Source organism: Aegilops tauschii, chromosome 7, assembly GCF_002575655.3.
Source record: "Aegilops tauschii subsp. strangulata cultivar AL8/78 chromosome 7, Aet v6.0, whole genome shotgun sequence".
Taxonomy (NCBI): domain Eukaryota; kingdom Viridiplantae; phylum Streptophyta; class Magnoliopsida; order Poales; family Poaceae; genus Aegilops; species Aegilops tauschii.
The window spans coordinates 20052646-20064933 of record NC_053041.3 but is presented as its reverse complement, the minus strand read 5'-3'; positions in this window follow the sequence as shown (position 1 = coordinate 20064933).

Below are 12288 nucleotides of genomic sequence, written 5' to 3'. Positions count from 1 at the left end.
TTGAAAATCACTACAAAATGAACTCTGGAAATGTTGGAACTTGGCATGGTATCATCATTTCACCCGCATAGCATGTGCAAAAGGGTATAGAGGGTCACGGCAAAAACTGGACGCATCTCGTGTACAAACTAGACAATCTCTTTCGGAGTATCAGGGTTTTCGGACGAGAACTCATCTCTTACACGGGCACTTCAATGTTTTTTAAACTTATTTGAACTCCAGCCTATTTTTGCGGTCAGTATACATAATTCAAAGCGATGTCATCAATTTCCAACACGTTCTGACATCATTTGTTGTTTTTCACTCATTTACCGATTTGTTTAGAGAGCTAAATGACGGTGAAATTGAAAATCACTACAAAATGAACTCTGAAAATGTTCGAAGTTGGCGTGGTATCATCATTTCACCCGCATAGCATGTGCAAAAGTGTACAGAGGGTCACGGCGAAAACTGGACGCACCTCGTGTACAAACTGGACAATCTCTTTCGTAGTATCTGGGTTTTCGGACGAGAACTCATCTGTTACACGGGCACTTCAATGTTTTTTAAACTCATTTGAACTCCAGCCTATTTTTGCATTCAGTATGCATCATTCAAAGCGACCTCATCAATTTCCAACACGTTCTGACATGATTTGCTGTTTTCAGTCATTTACCGATTTGTTTAGAGAGCTAAATGACGGTGAAATTGAAAATCACTACAAAATGAACTCTGAAAATGTTGGAACTTGGCATGGTATCATCATTTCACCCGCATAGCATGTGCAAAAGTGTATAGAGGGTCACGGCGAAAACTGGACGCACCTCGTGTACAAACTGGAAAATCTCTTTCGGAGTATCAGGGTTTCGGACAAGAACTCATCTGTTACACGGGCACTTCAATGTTTTTTAAACTTATTTGAACTCCAGCCTATTTTTGCGTTCACTATGCATCATTCAAAGCAACGTCATCAATTTCCAACACGTTCTGACATCATTTGCTGTTTTCAGTCATTTATCGATTTGTTTAGAGAGCTAAATGACGGTGAATTGAAAATCACTACAAAATGAACTCTGAAAATGTTGGAACTTGGCATGGTATCATCATTTCACCCGCATAGCATGTGCAAAAGAGTAGAGAGGGTCACGGCAAAAACTGGACGCACCTCGTGTACAAACTGGAAAATCTCTTTCGGACTATCAGGTTTTTCGGACGAGAACTCATGTGTTACACGGGCAATTGAATGTTTTTTAAACTTATTTGAACTCCAGCCTATTTTTGCGTTCAGTATGCATCATTCAAAGCGACGTCATGAATTTCCAACACGTTCTGACATCATTTGCTGTTTTCAGTCATTTACGGATTTGTTTAGAGAGCTAAATGCCGGTGAAATTGAAAATCACTACAAAATGAAATCTGAAAATGTTGGAACTTGACATGGTATCATCATTTCACCCGCATAGCATGTGCAAAAGGGTATAGAGGGTCACGGCGAAAACTGGACGCATCTCGTGTACAAACTAGACAATCTCTTTCGGAGTATCAGGGTTTTCGGACGAGAACTCATCTGTTACACGGGCACTTCAATGTTTTTTAAACTTATTTGAACTCCATCCTATTTTTGCGGTCAGTATGCATCATTCAAAGCGATGTCATCAATTTCCAACACGTTCTGACATCATTTGTTGTTTTCACTCATTTACCGATTTGTTTAGAGAGCTAAATGACGGTGAAATTGAAAATCACTACAAAATGAACTCTGAAAATGTTCGAAGTTGGCGTGGTATCATCATTTCACCCGCATAGCATGTGCAAAAGAGTACAGAGGGTCACGGCGAAAACTGGACCCACCTCGTGTACAAACTGGACAATCTCTTTCGGAGTATGTGGGTTTTCGGACGAGAACTCATCTGTTACACGGGCACTTCAATGTTTTTTAAACTTATTTGAACTCCAGCCTATTTTTGCGTTCACTATGCATCATTCAAAGCAACGTCATCAATTTCCAACACGTTCTGACATCATTTGCTGTTTTCAGTCATTTATCGATTTGTTTAGAGAGCTAAATCACGGTGAATTGAAAATCACTACAAAATGAACTCTGGAAATGTTGGAACTTGGCATGGTATCATCATTTCACCCGCATAGCATGTGCAAAAGAGTAGAGAGGGTCACGGCAAAAACTGGATGCACCTCGTGTACAAACTGGACAATCTCTTTCGGACTATCAGGGTTTTCGGACAAGAACTCATCTGTTACACGGGCAATTGAATGTTTTTTAAACTTATTTGAACTCCAGCCTATTTTTGCGTTCAGTATGCATCATTCAAAGCGACGTCATCAATTTCCAACACGTTCTGACATCATTTGCTGTTTTCAGTCATTTACCGATTTGTTTAGAGAGCTAAATGACGGTGAAATTGAAAATCACTACAAAATGAAATCTGAAAATGTTGGAACTTGGCATGGTATCATCACTTCACCCGCATAGCATGTGCAAAAGGGTATAGAGGGTCACGGCGAAAACTGGACGCATCTCGTGTACAAACTAGACAATCTCTTTCGGAGTATCAGGGTTTTCGGACGAGAACTCATCTGTTACACGGGCACTTCAATGTTTTTTAAACTTATTTGAACTCCAGCCTATTTTAGCGGTCAGTATGCATCATTCAAAGCGACGTCATCAATTTCCAACACGTTCTGACATCATTTGTTGTTTTTCACTCATTTACCGATTTGTTTAGAGAGCTAAATGACGGTGAAATTGAAAATCACTACAAAATGAACTCTGAAAATGTTCAAAGTTGGCGTGGTATCATCATTTCACCCGCATAGCATGTGCAAAAGAGTAGAGAGGGTCACGGCAAAAACTGGACGCACCTCGTGTACAAACTGGACAATCTCTTTCGAAGTATCAGGGTTTCCGGACGAGAACTCATCTGTTACACGGGCACTTCAATGTTTTTTAAACTTATTTGAACTCCAGCCTATTTTTGCGTTCACTATGCATCATTCAAAGCGACGTCATCAATTTCCAACACGTTCTGACATCATTTGTTTTTTTCAGTCATTTACCGATTTGTTTAGAGACCTAATGAAGGTGAAATTGAAAATCACTACAAAATGAAATCTGAAAATGTTGGAAGTTGGCATGGTATCATCATTTCACCCGCATAGCATTCGCAAAAGAGTAGAGAGGCTCACGGCGAAAACTGGACGCACCTCGTGTACAAACTGGACAATCTCTTTCGGAGTATCACGGTTTCGGACGAGAACTCATCTGTTACACGGGCACTTCAATGTTTTTTAAACTTATTTGAACTCCAGCCTATTTTTGCGTTCAGTATGCATCATTCAAAGCGACGTCATCAATTTCCAACACGTTCTGACATCATTTGCTGTTTTTCAGTCATTTAACGATTTGTTCAGAGAGCTAAATGACGGTGAAATTGAAAATCACTACAAAATGAAATCTGAAAATGTTGGAACTTGGCATGGTATCATCATTTCACCCGCATAGCATGTGCAAAAGGGTATAGAGGGTCACGGCAAAAACTGGACGCATCTCGTGTACAAACTAGACAATCTCTTTCGGAGTATCAGGGTTTTCGGACGAGAACTCATCTGTTACACGGGCACTTGAATGTTTTTTAAACTTATTTGAACTCCAGCCTATTTTTGCATTCAGTATGCATCATTCAAAGCGACCTCATCAATTTCCAACACGTTCTGACATGATTTGCTGTTTTTCAGTCATTTACCGATTTGTTTAGAGAGCTAAATGACGGTGAAATTGAAAATCACTACAAAATGAACTCTGAAAATGTTGAAACTTGGCATGGTATCATCATTTCACCCGCATAGCATGTGCAAAAGAGTAGAGAGGGTCACGGCTAAAACTGGACGCACCTCGTGTACAAACTGGAAAATCTGTTTCGGAGTATCAGGGTTTCGGACAAGAACTCATCTGTTACACGGGCACTTCAATGTTTTTTAAACTTATTTGAACTCCAGCCTATTTTTGCGTTCACTATGCATCATTCAAAGCAACGTCATCAATTTCCAACACGTTCTGACATCATTTGCTGTTTTCAGTCATTTATCGATTTGTTTAGAGAGCTAAATGACGGTGAATTGAAAATCACTACAAAATGAACTCTGGAAATGTTGGAACTTGGCATGGTATCATCATTTCACCCGCATAGCATGTGCAAAAGAGTAGAGAGGGTCACGGCAAAAACTGGACGCACCTCGTGTACAAACTGGAAAATCTCTTTCGGACTATCAGGTTTTTCGGACGAGAACTCATCTGTTACACGGGCAATTGAATGTTTTTTAAACTTATTTGAACTCCAGCCTATTTTTGCGTTCAGTATGCATCATTCAAAGCGACGTCATCAATTTCCAACACGTTCTGACATCATTTGCTGTTTTCAGTCATTTACCGATTTGTTTAGAGAGCTAAATGACGGTGAAATTGAAAATCACTACAAAATGAAATCTGAAAATGTTGGAACTTGACATGGTATCATCATTTCACCCGCATAGCATGTGCAAAAGGGTATAGAGGGTCACGGCGAAAACTGGACGCATCTCGTGTACAAACTAGACAATCTCTTTCGGAGTATGTGGGTTTTCGGACGAGAACTCATCTGTTACACGGGCACTTCAATGTTTTTTAAACTTATTTGAACTCCAGCCTATTTTTGCGGTCAGTATGCATCATTCAAAGCGACCTCATCCATTTCCAACACGTTCTGACATGATTTGCTGTTTTTCTGTCATTTACCGATTTGTTTAGAGAGCTAAATGACGGTGAAATTGAAAATCACTACAAAATGAACTCTGAAAATGTTGGAACTTGGCATGGTATCATCATTTCACCCGCATAGCATGTGCAAAAGAGTAGAGAGGGTCACGGCGAAAACTGGACGCACCTCGTGTACAAACTGGAAAATCTCTTTCGGAGTATCAGGGTTTCGGACAAGAACTCATCTGTTACACGGGCACTTCAATGTTTTTTAAACTTATTTGAACTCCAGCCTATTTTTGCGTTCACTATGCATCATTCAAAGCAACGTCATCAATTTCCAACACGTTCTGACATCATTTGCTGTTTTCAGTCATTTATCGATTTGTTTAGAGAGCTAAATCACGGTGAATTGAAAATCACTACAAAATGAACTCTGGAAATGTTGGAACTTGGCATGGTATCATCATTTCACCCGCATAGCATGTGCAAAAGAGTAGAGAGGGTCACGGCAAAAACTGGATGCACCTCGTGTACAAACTGGACAATCTCTTTCGGACTATCAGGGTTTTCGGACAAGAACTCATCTGTTACACGGGCAATTGAATGTTTTTTAAACTTATTTGAACTCCAGCCTATTTTTGCGTTCAGTATGCATCATTCAAAGCGACGTCATCAATTTCCAACACGTTCTGACATCATTTGCTGTTTTCAGTCATTTACCGATTTGTTTAGAGAGCTAAATGACGGTGAAATTGAAAATCACTACAAAATGAAATCTGAAAATGTTGGAACTTGGCATGGTATCATCACTTCACCCGCATAGCATGTGCAAAAGGGTATAGAGGGTCACGGCGAAAACTGGACGCATCTCGTGTACAAACTAGACAATCTCTTTCGGAGTATCAGGGTTTTCGGACGAGAACTCATCTGTTACACGGGCACTTCAATGTTTTTTAAACTTATTTGAACTCCAGCCTATTTTAGCGGTCAGTATGCATCATTCAAAGCGACGTCATCAATTTCCAACACGTTCTGACATCATTTGTTGTTTTTCACTCATTTACCGATTTGTTTAGAGAGCTAAATGACGGTGAAATTGAAAATCACTACAAAATGAACTCTGAAAATGTTCAAAGTTGGCGTGGTATCATCATTTCACCCGCATAGCATGTGCAAAAGAGTAGAGAGGGTCACGGCAAAAACTGGACGCACCTCGTGTACAAACTGGACAATCTCTTTCGAAGTATCAGGGTTTCCGGACGAGAACTCATCTGTTACACGGGCACTTCAATGTTTTTTAAACTTATTTGAACTCCAGCCTATTTTTGCGTTCACTATGCATCATTCAAAGCGACGTCATCAATTTCCAACACGTTCTGACATCATTTGTTTTTTTCAGTCATTTACCGATTTGTTTAGAGACCTAATGAAGGTGAAATTGAAAATCACTACAAAATGAAATCTGAAAATGTTGGAAGTTGGCATGGTATCATCATTTCACCCGCATAGCATTCGCAAAAGAGTAGAGAGGCTCACGGCGAAAACTGGACGCACCTCGTGTACAAACTGGACAATCTCTTTCGGAGTATCACGGTTTCGGACGAGAACTCATCTGTTACACGGGCACTTCAATGTTTTTTAAACTTATTTGAACTCCAGCCTATTTTTGCGTTCAGTATGCATCATTCAAAGCGACGTCATCAATTTCCAACACGTTCTGACATCATTTGCTGTTTTTCAGTCATTTAACGATTTGTTCAGAGAGCTAAATGACGGTGAAATTGAAAATCACTACAAAATGAAATCTGAAAATGTTGGAACTTGGCATGGTATCATCATTTCACCCGCATAGCATGTGCAAAAGGGTATAGAGGGTCACGGCAAAAACTGGACGCATCTCGTGTACAAACTAGACAATCTCTTTCGGAGTATCAGGGTTTTCGGACGAGAACTCATCTGTTACACGGGCACTTGAATGTTTTTTAAACTTATTTGAACTCCAGCCTATTTTTGCATTCAGTATGCATCATTCAAAGCGACCTCATCAATTTCCAACACGTTCTGACATGATTTGCTGTTTTTCAGTCATTTACCGATTTGTTTAGAGAGCTAAATGACGGTGAAATTGAAAATCACTACAAAATGAACTCTGAAAATGTTGAAACTTGGCATGGTATCATCATTTCACCCGCATAGCATGTGCAAAAGAGTAGAGAGGGTCACGGCTAAAACTGGACGCACCTCGTGTACAAACTGGAAAATCTGTTTCGGAGTATCAGGGTTTCGGACAAGAACTCATCTGTTACACGGGCACTTCAATGTTTTTTAAACTTATTTGAACTCCAGCCTATTTTTGCGTTCACTATGCATCATTCAAAGCAACGTCATCAATTTCCAACACGTTCTGACATCATTTGCTGTTTTCAGTCATTTATCGATTTGTTTAGAGAGCTAAATCACGGTGAATTGAAAATCACTACAAAATGAACTCTGGAAATGTTGGAACTTGGCATGGTATCATCATTTCACCCGCATAGCATGTGCAAAAGAGTAGAGAGGGTCACGGCAAAAACTGGATGCACCTCGTGTACAAACTGGACAATCTCTTTCGGACTATCAGGGTTTTCGGACAAGAACTCATCTGTTACACGGGCAATTGAATGTTTTTTAAACTTATTTGAACTCCAGCCTATTTTTGCGTTCAGTATGCATCATTCAAAGCGACGTCATCAATTTCCAACACGTTCTGACATCATTTGCTGTTTTCAGTCATTTACCGATTTGTTTAGAGAGCTAAATGACGGTGAAATTGAAAATCACTACAAAATGAAATCTGAAAATGTTGGAACTTGGCATGGTATCATCACTTCACCCGCATAGCATGTGCAAAAGGGTATAGAGGGTCACGGCGAAAACTGGACGCATCTCGTGTACAAACTAGACAATCTCTTTCGGAGTATCAGGGTTTTCGGACGAGAACTCATCTGTTACACGGGCACTTCAATGTTTTTTAAACTTATTTGAACTCCAGCCTATTTTAGCGGTCAGTATGCATCATTCAAAGCGACGTCATCAATTTCCAACACGTTCTGACATCATTTGTTGTTTTTCACTCATTTACCGATTTGTTTAGAGAGCTAAATGACGGTGAAATTGAAAATCACTACAAAATGAACTCTGAAAATGTTCAAAGTTGGCGTGGTATCATCATTTCACCCGCATAGCATGTGCAAAAGAGTAGAGAGGGTCACGGCAAAAACTGGACGCACCTCGTGTACAAACTGGACAATCTCTTTCGAAGTATCAGGGTTTCCGGACGAGAACTCATCTGTTACACGGGCACTTCAATGTTTTTTAAACTTATTTGAACTCCAGCCTATTTTTGCGTTCACTATGCATCATTCAAAGCGACGTCATCAATTTCCAACACGTTCTGACATCATTTGTTTTTTTCAGTCATTTACCGATTTGTTTAGAGACCTAATGAAGGTGAAATTGAAAATCACTACAAAATGAAATCTGAAAATGTTGGAAGTTGGCATGGTATCATCATTTCACCCGCATAGCATTCGCAAAAGAGTAGAGAGGCTCACGGCGAAAACTGGACGCACCTCGTGTACAAACTGGACAATCTCTTTCGGAGTATCACGGTTTCGGACGAGAACTCATCTGTTACACGGGCACTTCAATGTTTTTTAAACTTATTTGAACTCCAGCCTATTTTTGCGTTCAGTATGCATCATTCAAAGCGACGTCATCAATTTCCAACACGTTCTGACATCATTTGCTGTTTTTCAGTCATTTAACGATTTGTTCAGAGAGCTAAATGACGGTGAAATTGAAAATCACTACAAAATGAAATCTGAAAATGTTGGAACTTGGCATGGTATCATCATTTCACCCGCATAGCATGTGCAAAAGGGTATAGAGGGTCACGGCAAAAACTGGACGCATCTCGTGTACAAACTAGACAATCTCTTTCGGAGTATCAGGGTTTTCGGACGAGAACTCATCTGTTACACGGGCACTTGAATGTTTTTTAAACTTATTTGAACTCCAGCCTATTTTTGCATTCAGTATGCATCATTCAAAGCGACCTCATCAATTTCCAACACGTTCTGACATGATTTGCTGTTTTTCAGTCATTTACCGATTTGTTTAGAGAGCTAAATGACGGTGAAATTGAAAATCACTACAAAATGAACTCTGAAAATGTTGAAACTTGGCATGGTATCATCATTTCACCCGCATAGCATGTGCAAAAGAGTAGAGAGGGTCACGGCTAAAACTGGACGCACCTCGTGTACAAACTGGAAAATCTGTTTCGGAGTATCAGGGTTTCGGACAAGAACTCATCTGTTACACGGGCACTTCAATGTTTTTTAAACTTATTTGAACTCCAGCCTATTTTTGCGTTCACTATGCATCATTCAAAGCAACGTCATCAATTTCCAACACGTTCTGACATCATTTGCTGTTTTCAGTCATTTATCGATTTGTTTAGAGAGCTAAATGACGGTGAATTGAAAATCACTACAAAATGAACTCTGGAAATGTTGGAACTTGGCATGGTATCATCATTTCACCCGCATAGCATGTGCAAAAGAGTAGAGAGGGTCACGGCAAAAACTGGACGCACCTCGTGTACAAACTGGAAAATCTCTTTCGGACTATCAGGTTTTTCGGACGAGAACTCATCTGTTACACGGGCAATTGAATGTTTTTTAAACTTATTTGAACTCCAGCCTATTTTTGCGTTCAGTATGCATCATTCAAAGCGACGTCATCAATTTCCAACACGTTCTGACATCATTTGCTGTTTTCAGTCATTTACCGATTTGTTTAGAGAGCTAAATGACGGTGAAATTGAAAATCACTACAAAATGAAATCTGAAAATGTTGGAACTTGACATGGTATCATCATTTCACCCGCATAGCATGTGCAAAAGGGTATAGAGGGTCACGGCGAAAACTGGACGCATCTCGTGTACAAACTAGACAATCTCTTTCGGAGTATCAGGGTTTTCGGACGAGAACTCATCTGTTACACGGGCACTTCAATGTTTTTTAAACTTATTTGAACTCCAGCCTATTTTTGCGGTCAGTATGCATCATTCAAAGCGATGTCATCAATTTCCAACACGTTCTGACATCATTGTTGTTTTTCACTCATTTACCGATTTGTTTAGAGAGCTAAATGAAGGTGAAATTGAAAATCACTACAATATGAACTCTGAAAATGTTGGAACTTGGCATGGTATCATCATTTCACCCGCATAGCATGTGCAAAAGAGTAGAGAGGGTCACGGCGAAAACTGGACGCACCTCGTGTACAAACTGGAAAATCTCTTTCGGAGTATCAGGGTTTCGGACAAGAACTCATCTGTTACACGGGCACTTCAATGTTTTTTAAACTTATTTGAACTCCAGCCTATTTTTGCGTTCACTATGCATCATTCAAAGCAACGTCATCAATTTCCAACACGTTCTGACATCATTTGCTGTTTTCAGTCATTTATCGATTTGTTTAGAGAGCTAAATCACGGTGAATTGAAAATCACTACAAAATGAACTCTGGAAATGTTGGAACTTGGCATGGTATCATCATTTCACCCGCATAGCATGTGCAAAAGAGTAGAGAGGGTCACGGCAAAAACTGGATGCACCTCGTGTACAAACTGGACAATCTCTTTCGGACTATCAGGGTTTTCGGACAAGAACTCATCTGTTACACGGGCAATTGAATGTTTTTTAAACTTATTTGAACTCCAGCCTATTTTTGCGTTCAGTATGCATCATTCAAAGCGACGTCATCAATTTCCAACACGTTCTGACATCATTTGCTGTTTTCAGTCATTTACCGATTTGTTTAGAGAGCTAAATGACGGTGAAATTGAAAATCACTACAAAATGAAATCTGAAAATGTTGGAACTTGGCATGGTATCATCACTTCACCCGCATAGCATGTGCAAAAGGGTATAGAGGGTCACGGCGAAAACTGGACGCATCTCGTGTACAAACTAGACAATCTCTTTCGGAGTATCAGGGTTTTCGGACGAGAACTCATCTGTTACACGGGCACTTCAATGTTTTTTAAACTTATTTGAACTCCAGCCTATTTTAGCGGTCAGTATGCATCATTCAAAGCGACGTCATCAATTTCCAACACGTTCTGACATCATTTGTTGTTTTTCACTCATTTACCGATTTGTTTAGAGAGCTAAATGACGGTGAAATTGAAAATCACTACAAAATGAACTCTGAAAATGTTCAAAGTTGGCGTGGTATCATCATTTCACCCGCATAGCATGTGCAAAAGAGTAGAGAGGGTCACGGCAAAAACTGGACGCACCTCGTGTACAAACTGGACAATCTCTTTCGAAGTATCAGGGTTTCCGGACGAGAACTCATCTGTTACACGGGCACTTCAATGTTTTTTAAACTTATTTGAACTCCAGCCTATTTTTGCGTTCACTATGCATCATTCAAAGCGACGTCATCAATTTCCAACACGTTCTGACATCATTTGTTTTTTTCAGTCATTTACCGATTTGTTTAGAGACCTAATGAAGGTGAAATTGAAAATCACTACAAAATGAAATCTGAAAATGTTGGAAGTTGGCATGGTATCATCATTTCACCCGCATAGCATTCGCAAAAGAGTAGAGAGGCTCACGGCGAAAACTGGACGCACCTCGTGTACAAACTGGACAATCTCTTTCGGAGTATCACGGTTTCGGACGAGAACTCATCTGTTACACGGGCACTTCAATGTTTTTTAAACTTATTTGAACTCCAGCCTATTTTTGCGTTCAGTATGCATCATTCAAAGCGACGTCATCAATTTCCAACACGTTCTGACATCATTTGCTGTTTTTCAGTCATTTACCGATTTGTTCAGAGAGCTAAATGACGGTGAAATTGAAAATCACTACAAAATGAAATCTGAAAATGTTGGAACTTGGCATGGTATCATCATTTCACCCGCATAGCATGTGCAAAAGGGTATAGAGGGTCACGGCAAAAACTGGACGCATCTCGTGTACAAACTAGACAATCTCTTTCGGAGTATCAGGGTTTTCGGACGAGAACTCATCTGTTACACGGGCACTTGAATGTTTTTTAAACTTATTTGAACTCCAGCCTATTTTTGCATTCAGTATGCATCATTCAAAGCGACCTCATCAATTTCCAACACGTTCTGACATGATTTGCTGTTTTTCAGTCATTTACCGATTTGTTTAGAGAGCTAAATGACGGTGAAATTGAAAATCACTACAAAATGAACTCTGAAAATGTTGAAACTTGGCATGGTATCATCATTTCACCCGCATAGCATGTGCAAAAGAGTAGAGAGGGTCACGGCTAAAACTGGACGCACCTCGTGTACAAACTGGAAAATCTGTTTCGGAGTATCAGGGTTTCGGACAAGAACTCATCTGTTACACGGGCACTTCAATGTTTTTTAAACTTATTTGAACTCCAGCCTATTTTTGCGTTCACTATGCATCATTCAAAGCAACGTCATCAATTTCCAACACGTTCTGACATCATT